We start from the raw sequence: 17306 nt of genomic DNA, 5'->3' as shown, positions 1-17306 counted from the left end.
CTGTTCCAAGGCAGCTATGTCACATTGTTTTCATGGGTAGCATGTGAAGAGAGGAGTGTGCCAGGATTTACTGAAGTGCTTCTTACTATGGTTTAGAAGTGGCATAGATGCCAAGTCGTCTCATTTCCACTCTTCTTTTAGTTGGATGGTTAGGTTTTTCCCCATGAAGCAGAGCATTGCTATCTCAGCTGATGTGTCCAGTCACTTTTATTGTTTCATTAAAAAAAACCCTGAAGCGGAGTTGAGATGCTTTAGTACTTTAATTAAAACTGTGCTTCAGACAAATTGTTTGGACTGCCATACAAAAACTGAGCATGTTTTTTAAAACTTAATTCGATAGACTTGACAAATTATACAAAAGCAATTCAAGTAACATGATACATGCTAGCTCAGTAAAATGCTATCTTGCTGCTTTTTCTTGTTTCTGCCATCTTCATTTTTTTGTATATTGTACTGTGTTAATACCTGATTTGACATGGAACAGTCTAGAAATAATTGCTGATATATTCTGTGCACAAAATTTTATAATTTTCCCAGAAAAATAGTAGTGTATTTTCAGGGACAGACAGGTTGCAGTCAGTTTTTGTAGGAACTTCTAACTTTTACAATTTAGCCAGTTCCTTAGGACAACACTTCGATAAATTGGTGAACACATACTTACTATAAACACATACTGTTCTATTGATGTATCTTAACATTTTCTGACACAAACAGCTTCAGGACATACAGGTAGATTGAACACTTCAATTGCATGTTGGGTGGTTCCACCTGAATAGTGTGAACTATTATGATTTTTTTCTACAACGGGGTTACTTCTGCAGGAGATGTTGCAGCATTGGAGAAAAGTGAACTCATTGTCACTTCATCTGGAAGTAGAACTTATTTGGAATGTTTGAATGCAATAAAGGTATACTGTAATAAAATGTGGCAGCAGGTCTGTCTTCTAATTTTGTAGAAGGTAGGGTGGATTTGTACTTTATAGACTAACCAAAGTGTGTGTGTGTGTATAGTATAGGACAAATGTTTATGAGCTGAAGCTCACTTTATCACTAGGTCTCTCCTTTAGCTTTAGCGAACAGGCCAGTCCTGTTGTTAGGCACCTTGCCACATTAAATAAAATGTTTCCTTTGTGTTTAGAAGTAAAGCAATGTATGTTTGGAGCAGTGCCATGCAACAGTAGTTGTCAGTGGACTTTCCTAAAACATCTATAGTCTTTTGGGTCCTTGATGAGTTTTTAAGGAGATGTGTTTTGATGCATGCTTTTGGCAAGAAACCAAATGAATCATTATAGTCTGATTCCTTTATCTCCCATTCAGTTTTGAAATGCACATTTTTATTCTTAAAACTGGCTACTTTTTTTTTTCTTAGCACCATGTATTGCTGTGCATAGTTTAGTATGTAACTTCCAGGCTTCCTTTGTAAAGGAGGAGTTGGGACATAAGTTTAGGATTCTGTTTTTAAAAATATTTCTGGCTGCTTCTTAAGAGGTATTCAGTTAAAATATTGATGGTTGCTGATCTATAATCCTGGAAGTATAGAGAGACTAGATTGTTTACCCTTTTTGTCATGAGTTGAAGTAACTGGAGCCAACTTCCAAGTGAAGTGGTGCTGGCTCTTACCCTGGGGGTCTTTAAGACAAGGCTAGACAATCACCTTGCTGGGGTCGTTTGACCCCAATACTCCTTCCTGCCATGGCAGGGGGTCAGACTTGATCTGCTCAGGTCCCTTCTGACCCTACTAACTATGAAACTATATTTTAGTAGCATTTAACTTAGTTAAATAGTTGTGAGTTGCTTTTTGGGGGAGAGATGAGGGAAGAGTTACTGAGTCCCATCTGAATATGTCTGTCTGATTTGGGAATCTACTATTCATTTTAAAAAAGATTTTTGCCAGGGCATAAAAACAAGACATATGAAGCACAAAAGTACTCATAATTTTATATATATATATATAATGTGTCACAGGGCGGGGGCCCAGGAGCAGCCGTGATCTCTCCTGGTGCCCCCTACCGTGTCAAGTGGGTTATCTTTCCTGCCATGTCTTGCTGATAAATATTATAAAAGGGAGGCTGCCTTTTACCCTCTTGAACACGCTACCCTTTGACGTACTCCCGCTGGTACTCCACCTCCCGATGATTCAGTGCACTCCTGCCATCGGGCTACACGTGGCTCCTACCACCCCTAATACCATGCCCCAAGCCTCTCGGATGTCCCAGACATTGTTAAGTCTACTATCTCTTCTTGGTGGCCCTCTACAGGGCTTCTATCCGTACACTCGCCCTTCTCCGGGCTTCTATCCGTACACTCGCCCTTTTCCGGGCTTCTTATTCCTGTACTTGCCCTCTCCCAGCCTCTACCCATACGCTCGCCCTCTACGGGCTCCTTATTCCTATATTCGCCCTCCCTCTAGGGCTCCTTATTCCAGTGTGTGCCCTCTTACTCGCCCTTCTCCGGGCTTCTACCCATATACTCGCCCTCTCCTGGGGCTTCTCGATGTGCCCTCCCTGGGGCTCCTTGTTCCCGTATGCCCTCCCTGGGGCTTCTACTCCATCTCTTGCCCTCTCCGGGCTTCTACTTGTGCCCACACTGGGGCCTATGTGCGCCCTCCCTGGGGCTTACCCCGATACTATGCCATCGCCCTCCCTGGGGCTTATCCCAACACTATGCAGTCGCCCTCCCTGGGGCTTATCCCAACACTATGCAGTCGCCCTCCCTGGGGCTTATCCCAACACTATGCAGTCGCCCTCCCTGGGGCTCACCATGATGCTCTCGCCCTCCCTGGGGCCTTGCCTCGTGATTCCCACGATTGGGGCTCAGGTGGCCATAGCCATGCCTGGCCCCCAGACCCGCCTTCTTGGGTCACTCACCTGCACTGGGCTCCTCGCCCTGCATAACACTGCCCCACTGGGGCCGGGGTCAATGCAACCCCCAAAACGTGGCACCCTCTCCGGTGCCAGGAACCCCCACACTACTGGGGAGCTCCCCTGAGGTGTCCTCCAACCCCTACAGCCTCACCCGGTCCTCCGGTGTTGTACAACAACAAAACCATCAGTCGTTCGGCCCCAACTCAAACTCAGGCCTCCTGGCCAAACATAAACCCTAAACCAGCATGCTCTTTATCTTCCCCCAAATCCCTACCAGGAGCTCCTCTGCCTGGTATTCTCCTGCATGAGGTGCTCAGGCAACAGGGTCCTCAACTCAGCCTGTTCCTGCAGAGCTCCATCTTCCGCAACTGCCAGAGGGGAACTGCCTGCTTGGCCTCAGCCTAGGCTGTTTATATGGGCCAGGCCCTGCCCCCTTCTGGTCAGCTGACCTCTGTGGTTGCCCCGGCAACCCACACCTGTCCTTCTTTAGGAGCAGGCACTTCAGTGCCTGCGACAGTATGTATATGTGTGTGTGTATAAAATGAGTAGATGTATAAGCAGTGTTAAATTCTTCCATCCTGTTGGTTGGACTAAGAGGGGAAGCAGCCTGCTGAGAACTTATTTATTCAGTGCACATTTACCAATGTACCTAACTGATGGGCAGCAGCACTGACTTCAGTACAAGATAATGGTGCCACTTTTTGCCCAGTACTCGAGAGGGTGAGTCATTTGCTCAGGGAACAGGAGATATGGGCTTCTCGGCTCACATTTACTTTCCAGGACAATGGCCTAACCACCAGGCATACGGCCAAGTATGCAGTTCAGAGTCTGAAGGAATAAATACACAACTAGCACAGTTAGCATCTAGCTAAGTCTTGCTGTGCCAATTGTTCCAGAATTGCATTTGTCCTTACAATACTTTAATAGTTATGACAACTGATGCTTCTGTAACATTTAAAGAAAATAAGCCCTTTTTATAAGAAATAATTACCTTAAATCTAGAAATTTACTATAATGTAATGCAAGAATTCTTCCCTCTAAATCACTCTGAAAAATATTTACAATAAAATGTAAACTTATGAATAGGATGAAGTAGGCAGGTCCCATAGTTAAGAGTCATAACTGCAGTATGATAAAAACCTTTCTATTCCTCATCTTATCACGACAAATGAGCGTGTTTTTATATATATATAACTTGTTCTCTGTCTGGATAGTTGTCACATTAGGAAAACAAATTAAGACGGCATGCCCCTCAAGGCAGAGTGCATCTCCTCATCTATGCAGTGCCGATATTGTGAGAATGGAAGTATCCAAGTACAAAACGTAAATGCTGATTTTGTCTTCCCTCACAGTTTCTCAGCCCTTAATCTTGCAGTAACTGAACAGACATTTTTTGTATCTCAGGAGCTAGTTCCTACAAACTCTGCCTTCTGTAATTTGCTTATTAATGTAGTGATTCATTAGTTTTTGATTCCTATATCAGACCTATTTTTCTCTTTTGTCATAAGTGATTCTTCTTGCTGCCAAACTTGTACAGCATCTCCTAGTTCCCTTTTCTGAATTTGATTTTCCAGTAGCCAAGAGTGTTTTTCATTCTCACTGTGCACATTGAGGCAGTGTTATCTCATCTCCTCAGTTATGATTACAATTTAGGTGTTTGTTTTCCCTAAACTCTGAATATTTTCTACCACTCTTATTTGCTGTAATAAGATGAGGAATAGAAAGGTCTTTATCATACTGCAGTTATGACTGTTAATTATGGGACCTGCCTACTTCATCCTATTCATAAGTTTACATTTTATTGTAAATATTTTTCAGAGTGATTTAGAGGGAAGAATTCTTGCATTACATTATAGTAAATTTCTAGATTTAAGGTAATTATTTCTTATAAAAAGGGCTTATTTTCTTTAAATGTTACAGAAGCATCAGTTGTCATAACTATTAAAGTATTGTAAGGACAAAAGCAATTCTGGAACAATTGGCACAGCAAGACTTAGCTAGATGCTAACTGTGCTAGTTGTGTATTTATTCCTTCAGACTCTGAACTGCATACTTGGCCGTATGCCTGGTGGTTAGGCCATTGTCCTGGAAAGTAAATGTGAGCCGAGAAGCCCATATCTCCTGTTCCCTGAGCAAATGACTCACCCTCTCGAGTACTGGGCAAAAAGTGGCGCCATTATCTTGTACTGAAGTCAGTGCTGCTGCCCATCAGTTAGGTACATTGGTAAATGTGCGCTGAATAAACAAGTTCTCAGCAGACTGCCTCCCCTCTTAGTGAATTGGATTGAGCTTCCACCCAACAGGATGGACGAATTTAACAATGTTTATACATCTACTCACTTTGAGGATGGGAGAATTATGCATGTTTCCCTGGGCAGAATAGAATCAATATCTGGAGATGCACTAGGTTTCCATTGAGAGAAAAAGAGACTGAAGTACCTTTGAAACAGAATAATCACTCTGCTAAGCCTTGATAGGTGAATTTTAGTCAAACAGCAGCTAAATATTAGTTGCATTAGTGGCAAAATAGAATTTGGACCTTAGTCCCCAGTGTATATGATGGGAACCCTAATCACTACCTCGTAAGTGTTGTGCATACAAATGCATAAGAGCAAGAAGTTATGAGGACATGAGATAAATCACACCCTTGTCACAATTCCTTACAACATATGTGGTGCAGAGACTGTTAACTATACTCTCTGTGCCTGTTTGCTAGCCTGACTGAAAAGAAAAATTCCCCTCTTACTAATCTTTTGACTTGATTCCAAGGACTGCAGGTCTAGTAGCTAAGTCACATCTGCCCTTTGAGGAGACTATTGTAATGTTTCCAACTTACTGCTTCCTGGTAGCACGTTGCAACACAGTTCAATTACAAACATCGACCAATTTTTCTGTGTGTTAAGCTACAGACTGACTGGATATATTTGACACATGCATACAGTCAAGACCAAAAAGCAATGCAAATACCTGTTCTTCCCTGAAGTCATTGTCTTCAGCTCTGAAAATTTCAAGACAAACCAGCCTACATCAGAGAGATGTGTAGGTGTATATGAGTGTACCCACATACACATGTATGTGTGTGTTATTTCAGTGTGCTGTGCCTTTAAGTCACACAACATACTGTGTGGTAGGCATAATGCATATAGAGAAACTAAATTAATAGCTAATTGGAAATAACAAATATTCCAGTGGAACTGAAATCTATGCTTCTCCCTGCCATAATGCTCCTCACACTTTGAAGGACCTCATGCTTTTGGCACACAAAGTACTTTTCTTCAAATTTGTGTTTTCCTTAGGGGCTACTCTTCTTGCCTATATTTTCTCTTTCCATGTATTGAGTTTCCTTTGTGCCCCGTCCTTCCTTCCATCCAGCTCAGCAGCTGGAGCCTCATACTCACCATTTCACCACAGTCTGTGGAGATAGGATATGGACAAAAGCAGGACACTGGAGGAAGGACTTGAAGGCTGTAGGAGTCTGCCAGTATAGGGGGAAGCAGGAGAAAGGATGAATTATGAGGCTCGTGCACAGGGGTTATTGATGAATATAACTGCTTTGTATTGCTGCATTGCTTAGAAGTCCTAGTTATGGTCCAAACCCTTTTGCTAAGCACAAAAGAATGATCTAAACCAAAACTTGCACTTTATTTGAATGCATGCAAGATAATTGAAAATGTAGTATTTCAGGACTTAAGTTTCATGCATGTTGGGACATACGGAGTTAAATAAAACCATGAAACATTATCAAGAATAATAATGTATTCTCAAAAAGCCTTATTTTCCCCAATCAGATGATTTTTAAACTGATTATATTAGCTATGATGCTTACTGAACAGATATTAACACATTATCTAATTAAAGAATTGTAATGTATATGCTGTGCCTGCATAAAGAAACCCTTTCAAAGAGAATGAGAGGACAGCCTCAGGCACATTCTGAAGCCCATAAAAATGGATGAAGACCTAAGGTAGTAATAGAGCTCTTCTATAGTCATCCAAGATAACAGAAAACCTGAGAAATCAAAGACTAGATGTGAAATTAATTTCACTGTAAAAGAGGGAAAGGAAAGAGCAAGAGTGGTAAGGGCTGGTTCACCTGATAAAACTGGATACTTTATTGCATTTGCTAAAGAACATTTCTGGGGAAGGTGATAGTTGCCAGGCTTTACAATTAAAAAAGGATGTCTATGCAAACCAGTGCCCGATCACATTACATCTCTTGGGCACTGAAGGTAGTTCTTACACATCTAAATGTAATCGTTTCATCCTGCTTAAGTACCTGGAAAACAATTAATGTGTAAGGTGTGTGGGTTCTCTTTGCTGCTGTTTGTACCTTAGTCATATGGTCAAGATCAAGGTGCATGAGAATTAATGTTTTCTTTATTTTTTCAGGAGCTCTAACAGCATTACACTTAAATACCCAGATGCCACTTAGGTGCCTAAGAGGTGATCCTAAAGGGGAACTTTAAGATTTTTGTTTGAAGTGTTCTGCAAGTATGAAAAACTTGGATGAGGGGGGAGAGAGAATGGAGAATACCTTTACTCTTTAATTGGTGCTGCTGAGTAGAGCAGCCACAGTTATATGTTTGCTATGCAGAGTGAATGTCTCAGCAGAAGCATTGGATTGGGTGCTGATGAGATTTGCAACTTTAACTGTTGTATCTCCACTGAATTACTAAATTCAACAGTCAGCAGAAATCAGATTTGTCCCCCTCCCTCTTCCCAATCAATGGGCTACCTGAAAAATACCAGTTAGGGTATGTTTACACTGCAATGACAGTAGCTTGAGCAACATACCCAAACTAGTGTGAACTGGCTGCTGTTGTTGCTTGTAGCAGTGAAACTACAGCAACACAGAGCTCAGTGTAGCAGGAAACCCTTTGAGGTAAGCTATGCTAACTTCAGTACGCAGGTTGACTCCTCTAAGAAGCTTGGGTGCATCTGTGCAAGCTGCACTCACTTTGCTATAGACCAGTGGTTTTCAAACTTTTTTTCATTTGTGGACCCCTAAACAATTTCAAATGAAGGTGTGGACCCCTTTGGAAATTTTGAATGGGGGTACAGAGCTCTTTGAATTGTGTGTGGGTATTCACATACTTTTGATTAATCATAGTCATCTTTTACAGACCCCTTCAGTATAGGCTGTAGACCCCCGGGGGTCCATGGACCACAGGTTGAAAGCTACTGTTATAGCCAAACCTTTAGTTCTAGCTTGAGTCATTTGTGGGTGCACATTAGCCATGTGAAAGGCAGAACTTGTTAATACCTTGAGCCAATATTGCAGCAACAAGCAACTAGTCAGCATTTTGTGAAGCTTAATCATTAAGATGACTGTGTAGGAAGGAAAACTGTACTCCAGAGTTATTAGAAATCCCTGAAGTAACTTAGGAAAATGTGCTAGAATTCAAAAAGTGATGTAGAAGGGAACAAAAGAGGATTTATAGAAGGAAATCCAAACAAAAATGTTTTGAATGCAACACAACAGAAACATTTACACATGGTTAACTCTGATCCTGAGAGAGTAAAGTTCTTTAAAACAAGAGTATTACCCAGTTGTTCGATTAAAAAATTAAATTGGGGATGTGAAATAATTCAACTAATCCTCTCTCATAAAAATTATATACTGAATGTATACAGAGTTCCCATTCATTGTTTTCATCTGCATTGTGCAAGAGGCCTTGAGTTATCAGAAACATCAGTTCAGTGCTTTTAATTAAAGCTAAACAAAAAGTTCAGATATACTAAATACATGATTTTAATAATAAAAAGTGTGAAGTAATACTGAGTTATATTAACTGTGAGAACCTGTTCCTGTGCTAACCAAGTCATCACAAGAAAAGCTTCTGTTACACTAGATCAGCAGTCTGCAACTTTTGATGGCTTATGGGCAACTATATACTGCAAATAATGTGCTCCTGGCAGCCTCCTAGTTTTCTCTTCTGCTAAGATTGAAGAAATATGTCTGTGGAAAGCAAAGTTTCTTACAGCCACAAAGCTGGAGGGTTAAGTCAGCAGCATATTGCTCACAAGCTATGGGTTGAGCACTACTGCACTAGAGGAATAATGTAGATTTAAAACTATTCTTGAAGGTTGTAGACTGTACTATTTGGCTTAAATCGGGTTACCAACACCCAGTGCATTGAACCATATCATCCATTCTCTGAGGCTTCTCACAAAGTCCTGAAATTGGGCCGTGGGGAGTGGTAGCAGTGTTAATTGTCATGGCTCCTAGAGCCACAGCAATTAATGTTGATTCCAATTGTCCCACTACTGAATTTATGGATATATGAGGAGTCCCATAGAAGGGACAGTATGGCTCTTTGTGCCAGATCGGGCTTGTAGACCAGCCCCATGTGCTAGACTGGGTCTTCAGGGCCAGACGCATTGGACCTACTGTCTTAGCTGGATACTTCACTGAGTCTACATTTTAAAAAATAAAAGTACAATTGAATGCCAATTCTGCTCAGCTTATTAGTTAGAAAAGGTTCAGTTTATATATCAAGGAGCAAAAGGGACATCTACACTGTTATCCAGCACTGTCAATGCAGCACTGTTGGGTATACCTGTGCTGGTTTTAACCTAGATAACAATTGGAATGATGTCCTGATGGCACTGGACGTCAGTGCTGATGTATGAAACTATTGGGAATTCCAGGAACTTGCTTTGGACAGGAGTCTACATTTAAGGCTGTGCTGCAGCATCTGTACAACTACTGTTATTCAGGGCTAACTGGATGAAAGCTAGCTTCAGGATTTCTGTCTGTGCTGCAGTCCTGTGAGTTGCAGCATAGATAACAAAAATGTTGCTGAATGCCATAGGTTACATCTGCCACAAAACTAATCTCTGTGTCCAAAAATAATGATCAAAATACAATATCCTTATAAATGAAGGAGTTGCTTGTTGGTAGTACTGTGGCTAGCTAATGTACCTGCAGATGCAATTTATACTACATCTAAAGGTAATGAGACTCTGCATTGTGAAAGGTGAAATTAGGTCAGTAGTAATTGAGATGGAAGTTCTTTTCTACTAAATCACCTTTAGGGTAAAACAGATGTTGAAGAAAGTAATTGTCATACATTGTACCATTTTCATGTTTATCTATCCATGATGTGAATACATAAGCTGTAAATCACCTCTAAATGTCTGAAAGTCATGCAAATAGCTTTCAGCCACAGGAAAACAAACTACTTTAATTGTGTTTCTAACCAATCACATGTGCAATAAAGAAATATTTTACATTCCAGATGAAATACACCTTGGGATGTACAGATAACACTAGTTAACATCTGTGAATGTGTGCATATATAAAACAAAGGTCACAATTTTACGGGCAACACTTCAGCTTGAATGTCTGACTTGCATTTTTTTCAATATTATAATGTTTGCAAATAAGTCTGTGAAAATGAGATTATATTAAACATATGGGAGTTTATTTTCCAATATGTACAGGAAATTTCAATTTGAAGAGGCCTGTAATATTTAAGTACTCAGGAGACAGTCTTGTCAGGAAGGAAGATGTAGCACTATTTATTAACTGTGCCAATACTTGGCTCAGCCTAACTTTTTTCAGTTGTTTGGAAACATAGTTCATACTGAACATGCTTGGAAGATTAGTCTTGGAATTGATTTAGTCACTCCCAAAGTAATATGGTACCATGAGTAAAAACAATTGGTTTTAAAGCAATATTTATGCTACTTGAAATGCTTACCTGGTGTAAACTGGACTAGTTCTGTTTTGCACTCCTGACTTCAGTGGGTCTATATCAGCTGAGGATCATGCTTCTCATCATGATCATTATTCAGTGTCTGCAGCGTGTCATGGGTTCTGCACAATAACAGAGTGATCATATAATTAATCATAATATTGTGATGGGTAAATACTTGGGGGTAGCTCATTAAAAATGCACAGGAAACTTTAACTTGAGCATTTATAATTTGAGAATATAACTTTGAACACAAATTAATAGAATAGGTTGTAACTGCTTCTAATTGTGGGAAGTCCTTTGAGGCTTCTCAAAGGGAATGAGCTTTCATTAAGGTATCTTGTTGAAAATGTTATTCCTAATAAAAAGTCATAAGGCTTGCCCTATGGGTCATTTTATAGTAGTGGGAAGGGACAGTCCCATGAATTGAAGGTCTTTATTCCTTGCTTTCCTTTGCTCTTCATTGGAGTCTTTGACTCTGTTGCTGTCTTCCTTGGAAAGCCCCAACTGTGTATTTATTATACTTGAAAGCTAAGGTAGTGTGAATGTAAAACAGAACATCTTTTTCTGAGTTAACCAAAAGTTAACTTATTCCTCTTCAGCCTAATCCCCTTTGTGGGTTAGACTTAAAAAGAACCTGGCATTTGAATTGGGTACTACCTTGGGAAAAACTCCTTGGTATAAACAGCGTCTCACACAAGGCACCCACATCCATCAACTAGCCTCCTTCCCTATCCGACTATACAATAAAATATCTTCTGGCACATGTTTATAATTCAACCTGGGAAACTGACAAAGACAAACAGCTCTGCTGACCTCCTTCCTTCAGAGCTATAGTTCTGTTAAAGTCCTTTGCTGAAATATTTTAATAAAAGACTCACTTCTGTAGTCCTTAAATTTACTTAGTTTAATTAGAAGCAAACTTTTGGTCACCTTGGGTGCATACACATGTACTAACTTTCTGACAGTTAAGCTGACTTAACTTTTTAAAGTCAACTTAACTATCAGAACATGCGTACATATGTGGAGTGGAGTTGACTTAAATGTGGCTCAAGATAATACACCTCTAAGGTGTATTATATTGAGTCATGTAGGTGTAGACAGAAGTGACAACTTTTGCCCAATTTGGTCATAGAAAGCAGTTTATAGCTGTGACCAAACACACAAGTGCATGGTTTCAGATAGCTTAAAAATGGCCGATTGGGTGAAAATCTGACCCCCCATTGCATGAGGTTTCAAAATGTAGCATCTTCTGTAACTTGTGTTTGTGCAGCTCCCAGACTTGCTATTTTCAGAATGGGAGGGGGGAAAGGGAGCGGAGGGAGTTCAGTCTGGGGTTTTTTCAGCCCCTCCCCCCAGAGGGTGGGGCACATGTATTGGAACCCTCTTGAGGTTGGGGGCTCCAATTCACCCACTCCACCCTTGAATACTGGCTGGGGAGATGCCAAAATGAGCTCCTGCTGCTTTTCCCTCTTCCCAGGCTGAAAACAGTGAGCACTGGCAGAGAGCCATAGCTATTGCTGTGGGAACCTGGCTGGAAGCTCCCAGCCCACAACTAGGTTCCTCTCCCCCCTGGAACCAAAAGTGAACTTCTGTTTGGTCTAGGGTAACGTTGTAGCTCAGACGGTTTTGCAGAAATCATTCTGAGTTACAGCTGGGGGTTGCACATCTGTCAAGTTAAACTACCATGGCTTAACTTAAACTGCCTTATTTAAAGTCGACTTAGTACATGTGTATGCACCCATTATTTGACTGAAGAAATTTCCATAGCCTAAACTTTTCTTGAGAAAAATTCCTATTTTATTTAAACACTTTCCTTCTATAGAAATACTTGTTAAAACTATTTGCTTTAATATTGCTCCACAACTCAGACTACTTAAGTGCTCTTAGGGTATGACATGCACAGGATTCACAAATAAAAACAGTGTCTCCTCCAGGAAGACTAAACACTGGTGACCTCAGAGGAAAGAGATACTTTAAATGTTTGTCATAAAATTTAAAAGTAATAGGTTTTTGGGAGGGATCCCAGGACACTGAAATAAGGAAGTTACTTCAAAGCATAGGGAGCATCAAAGAAACTGGTGTGTAGACTAGAATGGGAACAAAATAGGCAAAACAAATAACGATGTCTAGTTTGGCTAGCATTATTGATGGAGCAGAGGTGTTGGAGGGAAATGAGATGAAACTAGGTCTGAAGCTCTGCCCGCTAGAATAAAATAATCTTTTGAGAATTTCTTTCAAACCACCCATCACCTTGCAAAATTTCCCAGATAGAAGGAAAATGACATTCATTCTGCCTCACTGAGTCCCACTCTGGTTTCCTTAAGAGAAATATTCTCTCCAGTGCCTAAGGATTAAATCTCACTGTGTCATCTGATACTCAGGTTATCTACAGACTGTTTCTGCCCAAGGCTAACAAACTCTACAACATTAACCCATAACCTTGGCAGGGAGGATTTGAAACTTATTGTCCTGTCCTAGAACTAATTCATGCTCTTAAACTTGCAGCCAGGATGATAGTTATGTTTCACAAGCTCTCCCCAGCTGCGTGGATAAATCCAGTTCAATAAAGGAACAATGTACCCATGATTTATACAGCTCATTAACTTCATTGCCATTAGAATATTCTGGTTGCCGGTTCCCTTCAGAAATAGTAGATCGCTCATTTTATAGCTTTTATCCTGAAAAGGGGCTCCCCAGTAAAGTGTTCAAATTCCATTATGAAGCTGAATACTGCAAAAAATAGGTATTTTTTTACTTTAGTACTTTTACCTCAGATTATCAGACTAAGGAACAAATTGCCAAGTTATCTAAACTAAACCAAAAGCAAGAAAATGTAGAAGAAAACTGGATGACATTATTTTTCCTTTTGGTATAATATTCTACTCCAAGATGCTGGATATATGAAAAACTAAGAGGAGCAATCTTTCCACTTGTATATTAGTGACATCAGTTAATTTACTTGAGATGCAGTAGGAAAGTAGCCAGAAATGTCTATAGGGGAAATGCATCCTAATATATAGTGTTTTAGTGTTTGACTTTTTTCTTCTTTGTAAAGTTTGATTAGCTTGCCTGTAATTGCACAGTACTCATTTATTGGTGTTTGGTGTACAGGAGGTGGATTCTTTTAATTACAAAACTTATAACATCATATAAAATACCACCTGACAATTGTTGGGAAAACTGTAGGTGTATTTTGACCTCAAATAACTCTGGTTGCAACTCCATCTAAAAATGTTTTCTAATGGGGCTTTACAGAACTTCATATAAGTATCCTTGACTCCATTATGCAATCCTGAGTACTGACATAAAGAAAGAAGGTGAAGCTTTATTTAGTGAACTTAACTGTATTCTCTAACTTTATGAATGGAAGTAGGATAAATAACGGTGCATTATGGAAATAGAAGGAAGAATTTTTTCCCCTCCAGTAACTGCATGTTTTCAAACACTGATTTTTTTTTCCTCTTTTTTGCATGATGGCTTTCCTGTTTTTAAACAACTTGGTCTACCATGAGCTGTCTATGGATAGATACCCCATGTTTGGAAGACCTATTAGGGACCTGTCAGTGCAATTAACATGTAAAGTCATTTTCCATAAAATTTCAAATGTTTGTGGTTTTAACAACAAAGCCAGTATAATATGTCACCAATGTTTCTTGTATGTCCACAAAGCATACTTTTATACCTTTTTACTAATGACACCTGCCATTAGTAGTAGAGTATTCAATAAATGTCAGTCACATTTGCTACCCATTCAGTAGAAGCCAGTGTTACATGAGCCTATAATAATAATGCTAGGAAATCTTGGTATAACAAACACTGTTAGAACAAAAATGTCAGTATAGCAGACAAAATCAAATGTATGCTGTCATGGTTCAGTGTAGTGACTTGAATAATATTTCAGTTTAATAATATTATGATCAGTAATGTTGAATATCAGCAGCAAACATGGCAATGGGTTAAATTTAATTGTAACATGAGTTATGGAAAATGGCCTTCTGTCTTTCATTGTTGTCTGCTTTAGGTAGGTCTTGGGTCCAGGAAGCCATGTGACACACCCTATCTCGGGGTGCACATGTCCTGTGCTGTTTTGTTTGGCTATATGTTATCTATATATATCTATATCTATATTTGTCCTACTGATAAAGTCCATATGAAGAGGAAAGGAGTTCAGGTTTTTGGTTCAAAGGATTATTTAGTCCCTTTGACATTCCAGTGAAGACTCCTTGGAAGGAATATGGCATGGTTCCACCGTGTAAACTGAGGTAATGGGAAGAATGATACATTGATTTCTAGAGATCTTTGCATTCTCATTTAAAAACTTACGCAGGATTAAAATGAGAACTGTGAATTGAATTGCTTGACAGAATAGCAGTATGGGAAGACAACAGATTATTACTTTTACTTTGTCTTATTACAGTCTGTTGAGCAACGCAGTGTGCAGAATGCTGTATAGCTTTGCTGTGGCAGAAAATGTCCTTCCCCTGTTGGGCACTGTCAGGTAGTCACTGGGTACGGGAGTGTACCCCTACGTCCCGCTGACATTCACTGGTCCCCTCAGGGTATCTGCACCCTGTATTTGGTTGAGGTCTGGTGCCCTTTCTTCTCACCTGCCATGACTTTGAAGATAAAGAGGTATTTGTGAAAGGGGTGTTTGTGAAAGGGAGGTGGTGACTACCTGTCCTACACCCGGACTGACCGACTGGGTTGCCTCAATGCCTGAAGCCTCAGCATAAAATGACGAAGGGACCCACACGAGACCAATTTCTTTACTCTCTTCCTTTTTAATTTTTTTACTATATCTTTTTTTCCCTTCTCTGGGTTTTAACTGAAATCCTAGGGTTTGGTCTTCACCTGCCTTTGGGATGCCATCTAAGTCGGGTCCCAGATGGCTGGGGCTTCATTGCCCCTTTAAGCCTGCCAGCAGCTTGCTCTCTGCCCAGGACTCCCCGGCATACTTTATTACTGATACCTCTGCCGGGGCTTAATTGGCAGTGTCTGCCACTTAACGAGGAGGGGTAACTCCTTCTTCTTGACACACCTGCATGGATGGATGCCGGGTCTCACTCTGGACTCCCAAGCAGGCATTGGGAGCATCAAAAGGAAGAAAAAAAAGGGCAAAAAAAAAAGACAACCCTGTGGCAGCTGTTTGGTATGATCGGCCACCTCCACCATTCCCGGGTCTTTCCCCACTATGCTTTCCACTGCCTCTTCACTCCTATGGCAGGGGTATTATCTCCTCTTCAGAGTTCAACCAAGGGCTCATCCAGCTGTCACCACCCTCCTTATGCATCTCTGGCTCCTGGTCTTTTCCCTTCTCTTCTTCCTCAGCTCCATTGCCCGCTGCCAGATATTGCTTGTGCTGCAGATTAGCCCCAATCTGCTTCACCTGGTGAGGAGGAAATGCCGGGCCGATGCAGATGGGAAGCTCCTGTCGCAGCGTGGATGTCCTGGTGTGGTGAGATCCATGCTCCCAGCCAGGGTTGAACTCTAGGTGAATATCCTTCTGACTCTCACAGGCACCACAATAATGAATGGCAACAAAATGATCATAACAAGACAGAATAAAAGAAGCACACCTGCACTTTCTTTCTCCCTCACTGGTTTAACGCAGCTTAAAGTGTCTGTGAGCTTAACATTCATCCTCTTAAAATGGTTTTAGGAGGCCTACAGTGGAATAAGTATTATGTGACTCAACCCTCAGCTTCATATTTTCTGCTGCTAAATTCTCATTTTAAATAATAAATGGCAGAGCCCATAGCAAAGGTTTATCTGCTTATATTATTGTAAGCCAAGTACAAACCTGGAAAGAATTTTGTTTGGATTTTTCCACAGTTGCTAGTTTTGTTGGCTCCTTAGAAAAGTTCAAAATATTATTAAATTTAAACTTAATATTATTAAACTTGCCTAATTAAAAGATATTTATTTTGAGCCCATGGCTAAAATCTCTAGCAAAAACTCTAACAAAATATGGAGATAATTACATTTTAAATAGTTTTTCACCATATAAAAAAAAGCCTTGTGGACATGGAAGTTCTCCCACTTCTTGCCCACCTGATAGATAAGTAATGCTTCATATTACATTGTGAGAGATATTCTTTTCCTATGTACTACATTATGTTTTGATATATACCCTTGATCTATGTCGTAAAATTTAGATCATACATTATGTTTCTCAGTGAGCTTTTTTCAGTTCTATTGTTCACCTAAATATCACTGAAGGTACAATTTTTATGTACTCAAACAGTGACATCACTTGGCATGGTTTTGATAATTTCTGGTTAAAAAGTATTACTATTTAGTTGCCATAACCAATTGATTTATGCGTGGGCTAATAACTTCTGAAACTTTTGAGCTTCTGTAGAGAGGGAGTGCCAGGAGTGCAGAGACTCTTGGCTTATGAGCTGGTTCCCTCTCTCCCTGGCACTTAAGTAGAATACCCAGATTGGCAGGTCCCTGCTTCCAGCGCTTGTTTTCTGTCACCATCACCCATCTTCACCTTCATACTTACAAAGAGGTCTTTCAGAAATCATGGAGGTTTAGAGGGAAACTAATATTGTTCTGTTTCTGTTGCTCCATATTTTCATGGGGACCATTGGAATAATTTTTAAAGGCAGATGGCATGGTTCTTGGTCACTATACAGAAGTATGGGGCCCTAGCTTCCTAGTTTTCTGTTTATTATAGAGCAAGATGTTTTTGGAGGAGCAGCTTACTATATGCCTGCACCAGGGCTTGAATTATGG

This window comes from Crocodylus siamensis, chromosome 7 (assembly GCF_052110815.1).
Source record: "Crocodylus siamensis isolate JL-2025a chromosome 7, ASM5211081v1, whole genome shotgun sequence".
Lineage (NCBI taxonomy): Eukaryota > Metazoa > Chordata > Crocodylia > Crocodylidae > Crocodylus > Crocodylus siamensis.
The sequence above is the reverse complement of the archived record's forward strand: the minus strand, read 5'-3'. Positions refer to the sequence as shown.